Genomic DNA, 15,075 nt, shown 5'->3' with positions numbered 1-15,075 from the left:
ATGTGCAACACATCGTATGTTGTTTATATGATTGGATGCCTGTGTGGTCAGCGATACATAGGCAGTATGATCTGTCTCATGAAAAGAATGAAGGACAGACAACAAAAAGTAGACTGGGCTGTTCCTAAAGGGAGGAGGGTAAGGTCACTAGGTGTAAAGGGCAGTACTCGGTGGAGAGCTAACCCTGGGTATCCATTGTATTGGATATAATGGCCTTACACACCCTTGCGAGTGTCATGCTTCATCATAGGCAATGCTCCTCGTTGGGTAGGCGGTGCAATACCCAACGGGCACACCTCTAAGAGGGGCTCTTTATCGGAGATCTTTTTTCCAACTGCCTATGGGTGAAGTGTGGGTAAGGGGCCAGGAAAGAGTAGATGGTGTGGGTGAGGATAAAATATGGCACAAGGTACCGGAAAACAATTTTATTCTGATGGTCCTCTGCCGCAATTAAAAATGAAGATTAGTCTGTCCTCGTTGGAACTTAGGTTTCCAGATACGAGACAGTACTAAGAAGTGAAAGGTGTGGTCAACATGTTTCTCGCTTAAAGTACACTGACATGCGATTCTTCAGGACCTAGTATATATAAAAACTACTATAAAGTCTCTGCTTACAAAAAGCACACAAAATTGTACTACCTGTTTAACACCTGCTCTTGCCTAAATTGGGAGACAAAAGAGACCATTACCACAGGTAGGTGACAAAATGCATTCCCTGTAGTGACTGTGAGCACAAAGTGACATTGTGACATACCAGTGAAGGTGCAGCTAGTATGTGGCTAAAAACCAGTGTGGCAAATCCAAAGTTGGATGTCATAAAAACCCAATAAAAACACTAGGTTGCAGCAGCATTTATATCTAGTGTGATATCTAAAAGGCAGTAACATTGTACTCACCTAAAGGTTAGAGATACTAGGTGTCAGCAGTGCCCAGCAGGTTTGACATCAGGGGAGAAACCATAGTAAGTGAGGCTGGGGAGAGGTATAATGATGTTAATGAACCTCTAATGGTGCGCCAAAAGCCTGGATATTTCAGAATGAAGACATGAACTATTCAGTTTCCAAACACATAGACACCCAACATACGACAAATTGGCAAAATGTCAAATACTTCGGCATTGCCACAGTTCCTAAAAATGAAAGAGGAGGCAATTGCACATTAAAATTGAGAAGACTTGAATCAAGACTAATCGTGAGATTCAAAACAAAATGTCTGTTTGGCCTCAATGGGGATGAGGAGCTATACACTCATCTATAACAGGGTCATCAGTAAACCAAGAAGATGGAGAGGAACTGTCAGAGCACTGAGCTCAGGATTGAGTATAGAGATGATGAGAAGGGACAAAAGCCATGTAGTACACAATGGAATATAGACAACCATGTCAATAATTGAAGTTCCTGAATTATATTGAAACTCAATGTAACATGGATAGACATGTGACCAGTGGGATCTACAACAGTGGAACCCTAGAATTACATAATCATGTCCCTCTCCAACATTATGGAGTAATAGGCACGATGCCAAGACTACACCACGTAATGCTCAAGATAAGAATTACCATCTCAGAATGTCTCTGTTCTATGAATGACCACAGGATGCAAACTCGCTTAGAGAGATATTGTGGAATTGATAATATGTGAAAATCAACATATAACAATCCCCTGAACTAATGACCTGGCTTTATTATTACAAGTCCCATAATGCCTCATAATGGGCTAATATGGTCTACTACATAAAGTGGAACAAGAGGATGGACTCACAAAAACCGTGAACAAAACCATTTCTTGGTCGAAACGCATAGGTGGTGGTGATGGTGGAAATTGTGCTAAATAAATCTTAGCTAAACAATGAAGAATCGAGGAGTGCAGTTATGTTTTTTTATAACATTTTTTAAAAAAATATATATATATATACATCGATCCAAAGCATTTTCCCACATGTGAGGACGCCACACATTGCGAGCTTTAGCCTTTTATTCCATGGACTGTAGTGAATTCAATCACGCATCTCGGATCACAAATAATTAGCCATATGCGTTTCGGACATACATTGTCCTTGTTCACTGGCATGTACGAAGGAAAACGGCAGCCACATTGTGAAATACCTAGTTAAATTGACTTATTAGTCCTGCCTCAGTGGGCATATTAGTCCCGCCCCAGATGGCGTATGCACTGATGCATTGTAGTATTTGTATATCACAACGAAAATAGTCCCCCAGTAGGTGATTGCCATACCTCAATATATCGTTTATCTTCACCAAGTGGGTTAATTCAAGTTAGAGACATTGAAACACTGCCATGACTAAGTCCACGTAAACGGACCTGCCATTCCATTGGCGCCTCATATTCTCAAGCTCCACAGAACCACTCACTCTGCAGTGGGGCGTCCTCGCGGCCTGAGCAACGGCCACTACATTTCCATCCAAAGCATTTGCCCACACGTGAGGACGCCACACATGGCGAGTTTTAGCCTTTTATTTCGTGGACTGTAGTGAATTCAATCTCGCGTCTCGGATCACAAATAATAAGCCATACGCGTTTCGTACATACATCGTCCTTCACTGGCACATGCAAAGGAAAACGTGCTTGAAATACCCAAGTATTCCCAGCCCACCCTGGCTCTCTATGATGCTAAAATGGAGCCCGCTAAATGTGACTTGATTAAATCAGGAAGCTCCCCGCCCCAAACTTTCTTTCTCTGGTTATTGAGCTGGTAATAACCTATTCTTATGATGTCATACACAATATTTCCTGCGACCAAGTCTAAGTCGTGGGCATTTGTCTGACTTCCAGAGTGTAAGCATGCAGAGTTTGTCTATTGTAAGAGCTGTCTCGAACCGTCCGCTCTTTCGGAGCGCAATTTTGGTTTATACAGAGATGTGCTACAAGAGCGCTGCCCTGGTATTCAACTGATTGGCTATCATTAAAGATCGCATTATTACGTGCCATATCTTATGCCAGTATGTTTGTAGTGATGGGCGTGTTGTAATCAAAAGGAAGTCCGGACTTCTAGCGTAGGTTAAGTAGATTCTTTATTAAGTAGTTACCATGTGAAAACAAGAAAACCCCACCAGGAGCAGCCACCCTGCTGCTCAGCCCATACCCAACTGACATCCAACATTCCATCGCCGCAATGCATGAATATCGCTGAAAAGTCCGCGATATTCATGCATTACCGAGCTAATGCTCTTAGCCATGTTATCCACCTCCCACTGGATAACATGGCTAAGAACTGCTCAGGGCAGGTGTTAGCTTTTGGAGATATTCGCGCTTAGCACGATTATCTCCAAAAGTTGGTAATAGGAGATAGCGATGTTAGCGACTGTTTCCAGTCGCTAACATCTTGGCACGCCCACTTTGCATGTCATTAGTGATAAATATCCCTGACATGCAAAGTGGGGCCCAGGATGGTCGCTAACTCCTGCTAGCTGTCGCTAACTGGTGTTAGCGACAGCTAAGTAATAGGGAGATAATTTTATCTCCGCTTTCTTGGCTTTTAAAGCCAAAAAAGTGGAGGTAAACCCCCTTGATAATATGCCCCTAAGTTCTGAGTAACTCATGGATGCCAAAGGATAGTTCCAGGAAAGTACCACGGAGATCTGGACTCACCGTGTCTCTAACAAGTCAGATTCTTTTTTCTCTCTTATTTTAGACAGGCTCCCTGTTCACATTTTGGTTTATAAGGCACGCTGCCGATATTCAAACAGCTGTTTACTAGATAACATCTCTCTGACCCACTGCCGATCTCCACGCAGCACAAGGTTCCTGGTAAACTATAATTTTCTATTGACTTTATCATCAGCAGCTGTTCCCGTAAACTGTGTGCTCCTGGGTTAATCGCATAACATATCAAAATAGATGGCACGCATATCCACGTATAACCGGGAGATTCTCTGCACGAATGTGCACCCATAATTGCCACACAGGAGCACTGACGCAGATGGAGTGAGGAGTCGTCACAGAAGAGATGATGGCCCAATCACGCTGGAGGTCTCCACGAGGAGGTAAAGACGCACATGCATTGTCTATCTCATGCAAGACACATTTAAAAAATAAAAATAAAAACTGTAGCAGATAATCCGTTACTGAGGACACAGCCGTACATACAGGGCACACCATAACAAAACAGAGAAAACCATTGAATAAAGATGTAGTTCATTCGACATCAGCACATCTCCACCTCGGAAAACGTTTGCAGCTAAAATAATAGAAGTGTTGCATGTTGATTTATCAACCTCAGAGCCTTTCTCCAGTCATTGCCCTCGCTTGACACTTCCAAAGAATCTATCAATGGTGTAATTCATGCCTGCCAAACCGCATCAGACAACAGCGGGACCCGGTCATTGCCTCGATCACCTTATTCAAAAGTATGGCTCGTCACACTGAGGCCCGATCTTTGCCCCCATTCAACACACCTCAACAATAAACACCGGGGCCTGATCTTTGCTCCCGAACCACTTCTTAAGGTGTGAATCTTTACATTGTACAACACTGTTGCGTGGTGAGCACTCCACACCGGGCCGGTCTTTACCCCCGATTAACAGTTAACATTGGGGCCCGATTTTTGCCACGAACATTACTTCAACTATTAATCATGGGACTAGTGTTTTGCCCTCGAACAGCACAATTAGATCTGGCACGCCTGGGTTATAGGGTGATCGATGACCGGGTCACTGGTGGGCTTCAGGTGCCAGATAGCGTTATATACATGCCCATATTTTCCTTTTACCTTGTGACTTTGAAGAGCTTCATTTTTCTGTTTCTGTCAAGTTCCAGTTTTCAGTTTCCTTTAGGTGGCACACGTGGATTCTTCTTCAAATTCATCGTGAAATGTAATCAGAAGGAAGTCCGGACTTCTAGCATAAATTAAGTAGATTCTTTAATATATAGCTACCAAGTGAAAACAAGGAAACCCCACTAGGATCAGCCGCCCTGCTGCTCAGCCCATACCCAACTGACACTCACAGACATCCAACATTCCCTCCATCCAACATTCCACACCACACTCATTCTGACTGAGCAGCAGGTAAACATAAGTTACAACAGGGCGCTCCCATAATATATGCACTATGTCACAGTCTGTGGAAGAACATCTGTGATTGCAGTGTGTCAGACCTGTCCTCTTCCGAATAGTCACATGAGAGCCACGAAGCCACCATTCCTGCATTTCCTTGAAAACGTAAGATTTGTCAGTCTGGATACTACTCCTTTTTAGGTGCCTCAATTGATGAAATATTTCAAGATCTGAGGTTGTGGGAGGGATGTAGGCCAGAGGCCCAGGATGTCTAAAATACACTGTTTCAGACCTTGATAATTCCAAAAAGTATTCACGAGGAGACTGGAATCATATTTCATTTTGGAAAACGTCTTCATTCTCTCCCTCCCCTAAGTACCTTCAAGGCGCCTTTGGACTCAAAATCCGGCTAGGAATATTCTGCATTACTCTTGTAGATCTGTCCATTGCCTAGCTCTGTTCCTCTGTTTAGTCTGCTATTAGCTTTTAGCTTCTAGTATACTTCGTGCCAAGCGAATGCCTTTGCATGTATGTTATGTTAGGATTTTATAAAGCGCAATGGTTACTCCATTCGGAGTGTCCCCACGCTAGATTCTAACTTAAGAGCCTTGCAAAACCTGGCCAAATTTGACTAATGACCTAAGACGGTCTAAAAAATCCAAGTCTTCAGTTTTTTTTCGGAACAGAATTTCAGATGGTTCCATTCTAAGGTACAAAGGGAGTAGATCCCAGAGCCTGACGGGGTTGCCAATGCACTCAAACAAACAGTGTTAAACAGCCAGCCGCCGAAGAAGAAGAGACAACAGGGTACTGGTCTCCGCACAGTGTGAAGAGGTTTGAGGACGTACACAGTATCGTCCTCAGCGGGTATTGTGGTTTAATACCCCATCCTGGAGTCGGGTAACACCAAAAAGTGGTAGCACGAGGACGCCCAAGTCTTAGTTAAACCGAGTGCGGCGTGAGCGGCGTGTAGCACGTCCTCTCCCCGGGCCGTGTTCCTGGAAGCGCTACACGCCGCTGAGAACGATGCTGTGTACAACACTTCACATTTATCCAGTAGTTGACTCTGTAATCTCCGGACTTTTCCGTCCTCAAACCTCTTCACACTGTGCGGAGACCAGTACCCTGTTGTCTCTTCTTCTTGCATCTCGACTGTCACGGGCCCGGCTGGGTCGGAATTATCACCAGCTGTGCGACCTTTTGATCTTGACACAGCCATCTAGCCCTGAGGATTCGCAAGTGCGATGAAACACGTGTCGGCTGGCTGTTTGACTTATTAAAGGACTCCAACGAACTACTCTTCCACGGGAGTTTCCGAAAAAAACTTTTGTCACTTTGATTTCTGTACTGAACGTTTTATGTTACATAACAATTGCTCCACTGTTTGTTTGAGTGCATTGGCAACCCCGTCAGTTCTATAATTGGTAGTCTTTTCTACTCAATTTGGAGTGGTTCAAAGGACTTTCCACTTGCCTTTTTGGACCACCTGATAATTTCGCATGTCAACTTTCAGTGCGTACATACAGGCTGTGCACCCAGTTGCTGCACTGACTAAAAGCCTCGAAGGATCCCATAGATCACAGAGCCTGGCAGCCAAAAAACACCTCCCTAACAAACTCTGTTTATTTTAGGGATCACTGTACGAGCAGTCCCCGAGAATCTGAGGCATCTTCTGGAGGTGATAATATTTGAAAAAATAATTATGTATCAAGAATGAGAGAGAGGATGAGAGGACTAGTCCTAATCCCCTGGAGTAATGTATCTAATCAAGAAGAACTAGTCTACCTAGACGTGATAGGAGTCACAAGAGTGTATGTTTGATGATGTATGTTTTAAAGAAAAAGTCTTATTTCTTTTTATAAACCCCAAATGGTGGCATGCAACATCATCGGGCCCACCCTTTGACACCGAATGTGTCCCGGGTGTGCTTCAACGCCTGCGTTACAGCGGAGCAGGTGTGTTACTGAGTGTACAGTGTTGGTGACATGAGAATTGATAGGTTTAAAAACTGTCCAGTGGTCCCGTTACCCAAAGGTTTTACTTTAATGTTTGGGGCCCTGGCAGTAATAAAAGCAAGGCGTTGGATGTAGGCGTTGTTAGGACACTCCTGCATCCAGTGGGTGGTCTACATGTTTCAGCCAGGCCTTATTTTGTAAATTGGCTTTCCTCAGGACCTTGGTGATGTGTGAAGATAGTGACTATGCTATTAATTGTGTCATAGATCGAAGAAAATATGTTGCATGCGCTAAGGTACACTATATGTAAGAGGGGGCTTCACTCTCAAAGCATTACTGTACATGAAAACATACAAGACAAAACAAACATACAGGGATGAGAATTAGCGGAATATGCATAATCACGTCAAGTTATTATGACCATTGCATCCGTGTGGTTTGCGGAACTAGCGGAGGGGTGAGGTATTTACAGTGAAAAACTGCTTTTATGCGGTAAAGTGAGTGCCAGTAATATCGGGCACATGATGGTGAGAAGAAAGAAAATTAACTTCGTTCTCACACAAGCGATTTGCTGCGAATGCCCCATGAGTAGCCGCCAGGGGTGCTGGCTCTTAGGAAAAGAAAAGAAGAAAGTGGCGCTTTGTCCATTGGTGGTTGCTGAAAAGGAAAGGTCTTAGACGATCAGTCGCAGCGTGGTAGTGCCTCTGGCTCGACTTACTGCGTATCAGCTCAGGACCCTCCTGTCAACCTGTAGTTGCTTCTACGGAACTCCGATGATACTGGAGCAGGGTTTGCGGGTGTGTTAAATACCTCTCAAAGCATGGCCCGGTGTATTCAATCAGTGCGAGAGGTGAGTAGTGTCTACTGGAAGAAAGAGAAAATAGAAAACAGGCCTAGTCTGTGCGCCCCGCCCGCTCATATGACGAATGGTCAAATGTGGGCGATTGCTAAAGAGAGAGTGCCAGCGTTGGCAACTCGGTGTGGGTGTGGCCTGTGATGCGGTCTGTATTCCATGATGAGCAACTGCTGATGTAGGTTGTCATGGAGATGTGGCGATGCTCAGCTATCTGTGGAATAGTGAAGCACAGGTAACGTGGTCAAACGCATAAGGGACCATCAGTTGTACCGAGGTTTTTAAAAGTGTTACGTTTACTCGCTATTGTTTATCTGAAACTGCTGGGCGAGGCTAGTGTTCTGTCGCAGAGAGCCTAATCATGCCGGTGTTGAGGCAGAGTTTGTTTATACATATATCAATAGGTGTGATCAGTGAAGACCCAGGCATAAGGGTATTAGAGGATGTTCACTCAGCAGTTCAGGCTATGCCACGGGATGAAGTCATTAAGTCCATGGATTTGGGTGCATCAACACTGCACACTCAGTAACACACCTGCTCCGCCGTAACACAGGCGTTGAAGCACACCCGGGACATATTCGGTGTCATCGGGTGGGCCCGATGATGGAGCATGCCACCATCTAGGTTGGTGGGTGAGGGCTTTATAAAAAGAAATTACTTTTTCTTTAACACATACATCATCAAACATACACTCTTGTGATTCCTATCACGTCTAGGTAGACTAGTTCTTCTTGTCAGGGGATCAGGACTAGTCCTCTCATCCTCTCTCTCATTCTTGATACATAATTATTCCTAGCAGCACACAGCTGTGAGAGCATATATTACACTCTTAGCCATGAGGGGAGAACCCAGGCCTAACATACACTGAAAACAATGTCAGTGAAATTCTCGCAGACCCCTCTTTTCTGGCAGACTTCAATATCTCCAACACAAAAGCCCAATCAACTGACTGGGACAACCTTACAGAGAAAAAACTCAACCGCATAAGAACCATCCTACATGGCCTCATCTTTTTTTTTTGAAAAATATTTTTATTGCGGAAAGTACAGAAAAGACAAGCAAGCAAGTCTACTCATAGGCACTGTTAGTCGAGAAATAACCAAAAGAATCATACAGAGTACTACACTGCCGTGTAGCCCACAGCCCGGAGGCCAGGCGGCGTAAAGTCAGAAAGTGCCAAAAATGAAAACATAAACGTTTGCACATAATACATGCGTATCGCTAGTATCCGCTGGTTTGTTTTTTCCCCTCCCCTGTCATCCGTTGATCCCGTCTCTCATCTTCCTTTACAGTTCGTTGTTCAATAAAACCACAGTCTAACATGTAAAAACAAAACAAATCCCCTCCATACTTGGCATCGCTAATAAAGTACGGGTAAATAGTTCGGTCACCTCCTTATGGCCCATTTGGGTACAGATATTACAATCCTAAGCAAACCTCTGGGCATCAAGGCAAATCACACAGTAATACAATATGGAACATTCACACGTGTCCAATAGGGCACTACCACGAAACAGGTCCCTCCTCCCTGCCTCCCGCTACATCGTCCTTGGAGCCAGACTCCCCAGGAGTAAACAATTTGGCACTGGTAGCATCCGAGTCGTCGCTGGGCAACCCCTCAGCACACATCATTCTCCATGCTAGTAATTCCTCCTGAAGCCTCTCATCCCGGCGCGTGTGCTGCATGTGTGTTTCCTTAGCCAAGGACCATTCCCTAACATCCCTAAGCCACAGGGATAACTCGGGGGCCCTCTGCCCCATCCAAGTGATAGCTACGCGCCGCCTCGCCAACACCAGTAGCAGCTGCAGTAACTTATAGGACAAATTCCTCTTTTTGGGCGTGAGGACCAGGGCCAAGAGACAATGAAGCGGAGTCAGGGCAATCCGGAGGCCTGTGACACGGCCAATATGCTCCACCACCTTCCTCCAGAAGCCACCGACACGCGGGAACTCCCAGGCCAAATGTAAGAATCCGGCCCTCCCCGCCCCACACCTGGGGCAGTTGTCCCACCTATCTGCAGAGATACGGTTCAGGAAAACCGGGGTCATGTAAGTGCGATGTACAAAATTAAAGTGGATCAGTTTAAACCACGCATTGCACAACACTTTACGAGTCAGGAGCCCAATAGGTTTGCGCTGTCCCGGCTCTAGAGCAATCCCTACATGGCCTCATCTTAACAGAATACGTAAGTACCAACACATCCCCGCGTGGCCTCCTAGTCACCAATGCCCACAGAATCTTCTTGGAGGATGCCACCTTCAGGAAAGACTGGGCCCAAATCGCATGGCATTGCACAAGGGACAGGCTGATACTCATCATCAATACCGCCAAACGATTATCTGATGCCATGTTAATCAACATTCAAGCAACAGAAAGCCATTTGAAGACCACCTTAATGGGATTCAAGAAGAAACTGAATGAAGAAAACAAAGAGATGGCAGAATACAAGGAATACTTAACCCAAGCTAAAATAACAAAATTCCCAAAAGACCTGAAGAAGTTTTCCTATGTCAAAACGTACCCCTACACAGAGGACAACTATGTAGCCTCAAACAAATTGGACAAATCAAGTGAAACATCAGGGGACAGCAGCTCAGTATCCAGCGACTCAAGCACAGGTTCCAAAACAAAGGGCAGGGGACGACAACAACGTTGGCCACAACCATGGCACGGACACCAACAAGGACAAAATTTTGAACCACCACCTTTCGCCCCGCCCCCTCAAAATCCATACTTCGAGGTACAACAAATGCTCCCCCTATGTACCAATTCAGACCACCCACATTCTTCCAAGGTAATTCCAGACTGCCTTTTTTAGGACAGGGCCGCAGATAACGGGGCCGAAGACGAAACAACCAACAAGTGCACTGGGCCGCAGAGGAAGAACCAGTCAGTGCCAACACCCGGCAACAAAACACGCGGACCACAACCGGGACCGAGCGGGCACCTCTAGAATCTTAAGAGGAACAGGCACCCATAGGACCCAACATGCCCCCAACACTCTTATTTAACCATTCCAGTACCCCTCTAACCCCTAATGAGGAAAACCTACTCAGCAAAGGACTCTCATTTGTCCCCACCACCAGACTGGACAAGTTCCAGCTGCATATGGAACTAACTGATTTCTTTAGAAAACTCAAGCTCAAGTCAAAAGGCGAGCTTATTTCAGTGTCCCAAATGTCCTCTTTTATACCCTTTTTCACTAACTTATCTATCTAAATTTGTAACTCTTAAGTTCTTCAATGTCCTTGATTGGTCAATTTAGAGTCGGCTGAGCATCACCTCATTGTCTTTCATTATAATTTTGTGCATAGTCATCTTCACATTGCGGCAAACTATAGTGTTATTGTCCAAACATTAACTTCCTTCGAAGTGTCCTTTAAATTGTTATTTGTCGTTCTTTTCCCATGGACCACATGCTGACTTCACTGTCTTTTGGCTTAGGCCCAACAAAATGGCCACACTGTCCTTGACCCATACTGCTCAGTCACAGACAGCTCGCATCTCCGATATGGCGCTTGCGCACTTCTATCGCCATCTCGAAATTTCAGTCAGCATCCATTTTTCTTTTACTCGCGTAGGCCTCAATTTAGGAACTATTACGTAAACAAACACAAATAAGTGTACATTTACGAAATAAAGCCCTTTCTGTTTACTTCCCCTTTTCTAATGATAACCCAGTTAGTATTTACCTAGCTTTAAGCAACATATATGCGTAATTCGATTTAGCAATCTTCATGATATATGCCACAAATAAACGGACAAAAGCACATTCATGCAATTCTCAATTAGATTATAATAAATGCGTACTCTTTATGACATAATATATGACAAATTAGTAAGTTATAATTAGCAAATTCTTGCAAATTAGTATCCCGCGTGTATTTGTGTCCTTTTTCCTTTAGGTTGGTTAATTTCAAAATCACACATTTAGTACTTATTACTGTTATGGAAAGTTAATCTCACAAGGGGTATACAAACATTTTTGTTTCCAACTTGCTCCATCAACTTGACCCTTTGGTGATTTTATCACCAAATATCTCTCAAAATGTAGAATTTTTTTAACTCAGCATGTTTCAAATTCTTTTAATTAGTACTTGTTACAATTCTGTCTCTTCTAATTTCTTTGTATCTTGATAAATCTTTATATTGCTCCATCTCAATATCACCTTTTCTCTTTCCCTATCTTGTTTTTCTTCAATTGTTTTCTTTAAAGACCTTTTGATATTTCTACTCTGCCTACATTGACAACTTAGGGGGTCATTAGGATGGCGGGCGGACTTTGCCCGCCCGCCATCCTCGTGCTAATAGGGACCGCCCGCCATAAGGGTGGGGGTCCTGTGGGGGGTATTAGGATATGCCCACCACAGTGGCGGGCACATCCTGCATGTTAAGCATTGTGGCACCGCCCGCCACAATGCTTAAAAAGCACTTTTGCATTTGCATAATCAAAGCAGCAGGCACTGCGCGTTGCCTGCCGCTCTGATTATGCAAATGCAGGGGGGTACCACGGGTACCCCCCTGTGTGCACCCCCCTACTCTCCTTCACTCTGGGGGCCGCATTGCCACCACGGAAAGCCATTGAAAAAGGCCTATCATAATATGGATGGCGGTGTCTGATGGACACCGCCACCATATTATTCCTTTTCCGCCCCGGCCGCATGGCAACCGGGGCGGAAAAGCGGCGGACGGTCTTTCCGTCCGCCGAGGTCCCCCCGCCATACTAATATGGCGGGGGCAAATCAGAAGTGGATGTCGGGCGGATTGCCCCCGCCAGGGTGGCAGTGGCCACCGCCAGCCTGGCGGGGGCAATCCGCCCGACATCATAATGGACCCCTTAGTCTCAAAACTAAAATCACCACTATTACTATAGTTACTAGAATTAGTATTTGACCTATTATAGATCTACTTATTTCATAAAACCAATTTCTAACTGCTGATAAACTTCTACCAAGTTTCTCAAGAACACCTTCTACTTCTAATGGTTCTATTTCTTTATGCAATTGTGTAATATTTGTAATGTATCTCTCAATGTTCTGACTTTTATCGGGAATGTATGTGCAGCAGTGTTGGACCTTTAGAATTCCACAGACTCCTCCGTCTTTTGCCAATATTATATCTAAAGCAAGTGGATTTTGCATTACCATACTTCTCATAGCAAACATTTCAGTGTTAACCATTAAAAATCCTCCAGCTGTATCTGTTGACAGTCTATCTACTATTGTTGACAATTTTCTGATTTTATTTGCATTAAATGATATGCCTACTGCTGGTATCAAAGCTCCAAAACCATCACCTATTATTTCAATTACACTAGGAAAGTCACATCTACATCATTCACCTTTCCATTCACATATGGACCAGACTGATCTACCTCTAGAGTAGCGCCAAGCACGCACTCCTCTCCCTCTCACTCGCTTCCGTCCTGTTTCAGCCAATATTGCGGACTCACATGTACTCTATTATTTCTCGTTACGTGGTCTCCTGCGCAGAATCCTGTCTCTGTACTGTATCTCTGTAGGTTTACATTGTGAGGGAGTGGAGGTTGTGGCACCTGACACTGTGGATTAACTACCTGTTGCGGTGGCGATGGTTGCTGAATTATCTCATTCTGCACCTGTGGATTCAATGATGTATTTTTTGGATTAACTTTCGGTGGATTCTTACACTCTTTTCTCCAATGTCCCATCCTACCGCAATTATGACACGAATATTTCTTCTTTAATTCTTCTATATTTCAAGTTAACTTTGGTTTGCTAGAATTTCCTTTCACTCTATTTTGATTACCTTCTGCATTCTTATTTTCTACCTGAGCTACTTGATGTTCTGCAACCTTTACTTGTGCCCACATTGCTTTCTCTTTGAGTTTTCTCTGTTTTACCTCAATTTCATCACTACAATATTTTACATCTCAGGACTTCGTCCACGGAACATGACTGCCATCCCATTAAATTATGTTTAATTATATCCCCTATTTCTGGTCTCAATCCAAACACAAAGCGATATACAAAATGACTCATATCTTTTTCATTCAATTCATCATATCCACTGTACTGTTTAAATACCAATAACAGTCTCTCATAAAATACATGAACTGACTCTTTGGCCTTCTGTATTGTCCTGTCTATTTTTACCCAATCTGTTTCTTTTGGTGGAATTTTATTTTTCAAAAACATTATAACTTGTTCATATTTTTGCATCACTTCAGGTCCAGGAGCACGTGTCACTTTATCTCGTGGATATTCCTCTTTTGGCCAATCCACTTTAATCTTACACTCTGACTATAAATCTGCTGGTACTACTATGTCAAACAACCCATCTAAATCTTCCCATAAGACTTTTGAAACCTTCACAAATCGATCTACTTGTCTATACCACTCTACCGGTTTCTCTCTCAATCGGGGAAAATCATTTGTGAATGATAAAATGTCTTGTCTGCTCCAAGGTACATGTACATATCCTCCTCCAGGTATTTCTCTTATAGGAAATTCTTTTACCACTTCTTCCTTTTTTCTCATTGGGAATGCTAATGTGGATTTGTCACTGCTTTCCTCTCTTTTCTTTGTCCAAATCATTTTCCACTTATCCATATCACCCCATTTCCTCAATAACACAATTAATTCTTTTATTTGAGTAATTCTTCCTGCTGTATTCATTTTTTCTATATCTTTGTCAGTAAAATCCACTCTATAAGGTTTCTGCAAAATTTTATATTTTGTAAAATCCACATCAATTTCACTTGCTAGGCTTTCAAACCTTTCATGCATGCTTTTTGTTTTCCACGTAATACTTTTGCACATAAATGTGATCTCATCATCCTGATAATTTTTCAATCTATCTGTACCAATTGTTCCAATTATTAGTTCTTCCAGATCAACTTTTAACCTAGCTACATCTAGCAATTTTGATTCTGTCTCTTTCTGTTTTAAAGTTTTGATCCAATCGCTTAATTCCTGCTCTGTTGGCCCTACTTGAGTTTGTGTTAAATCGAATTTCTCTAGACTCTTCTCAGGAGTTACCGAATCTGATTCTGCTCCTGTTGGGAATTTATACAGAAGACTCTGATTAAAAGTCAATTCTGGCGGTGTCATTTTTTAGTGCGTTTAATTTCTGACAAATCTGGATAAACCTTTTCTTTTACTTTTTGTAAACTCTGATTTAAATGAATAGTTAAAGATGGCTCTTTTATTTTCTGGTTTTCAAACACTGGGAGTACTGTACCTATGGTTACCAGAACAGTTACAGCTTCTATA

Source organism: Lissotriton vulgaris, chromosome 2_1, assembly GCF_964263255.1.
Source record: "Lissotriton vulgaris chromosome 2_1, aLisVul1.2, whole genome shotgun sequence".
NCBI lineage: Eukaryota > Metazoa > Chordata > Amphibia > Caudata > Salamandridae > Lissotriton > Lissotriton vulgaris.
This window is presented reverse-complemented; position numbering follows the sequence as displayed.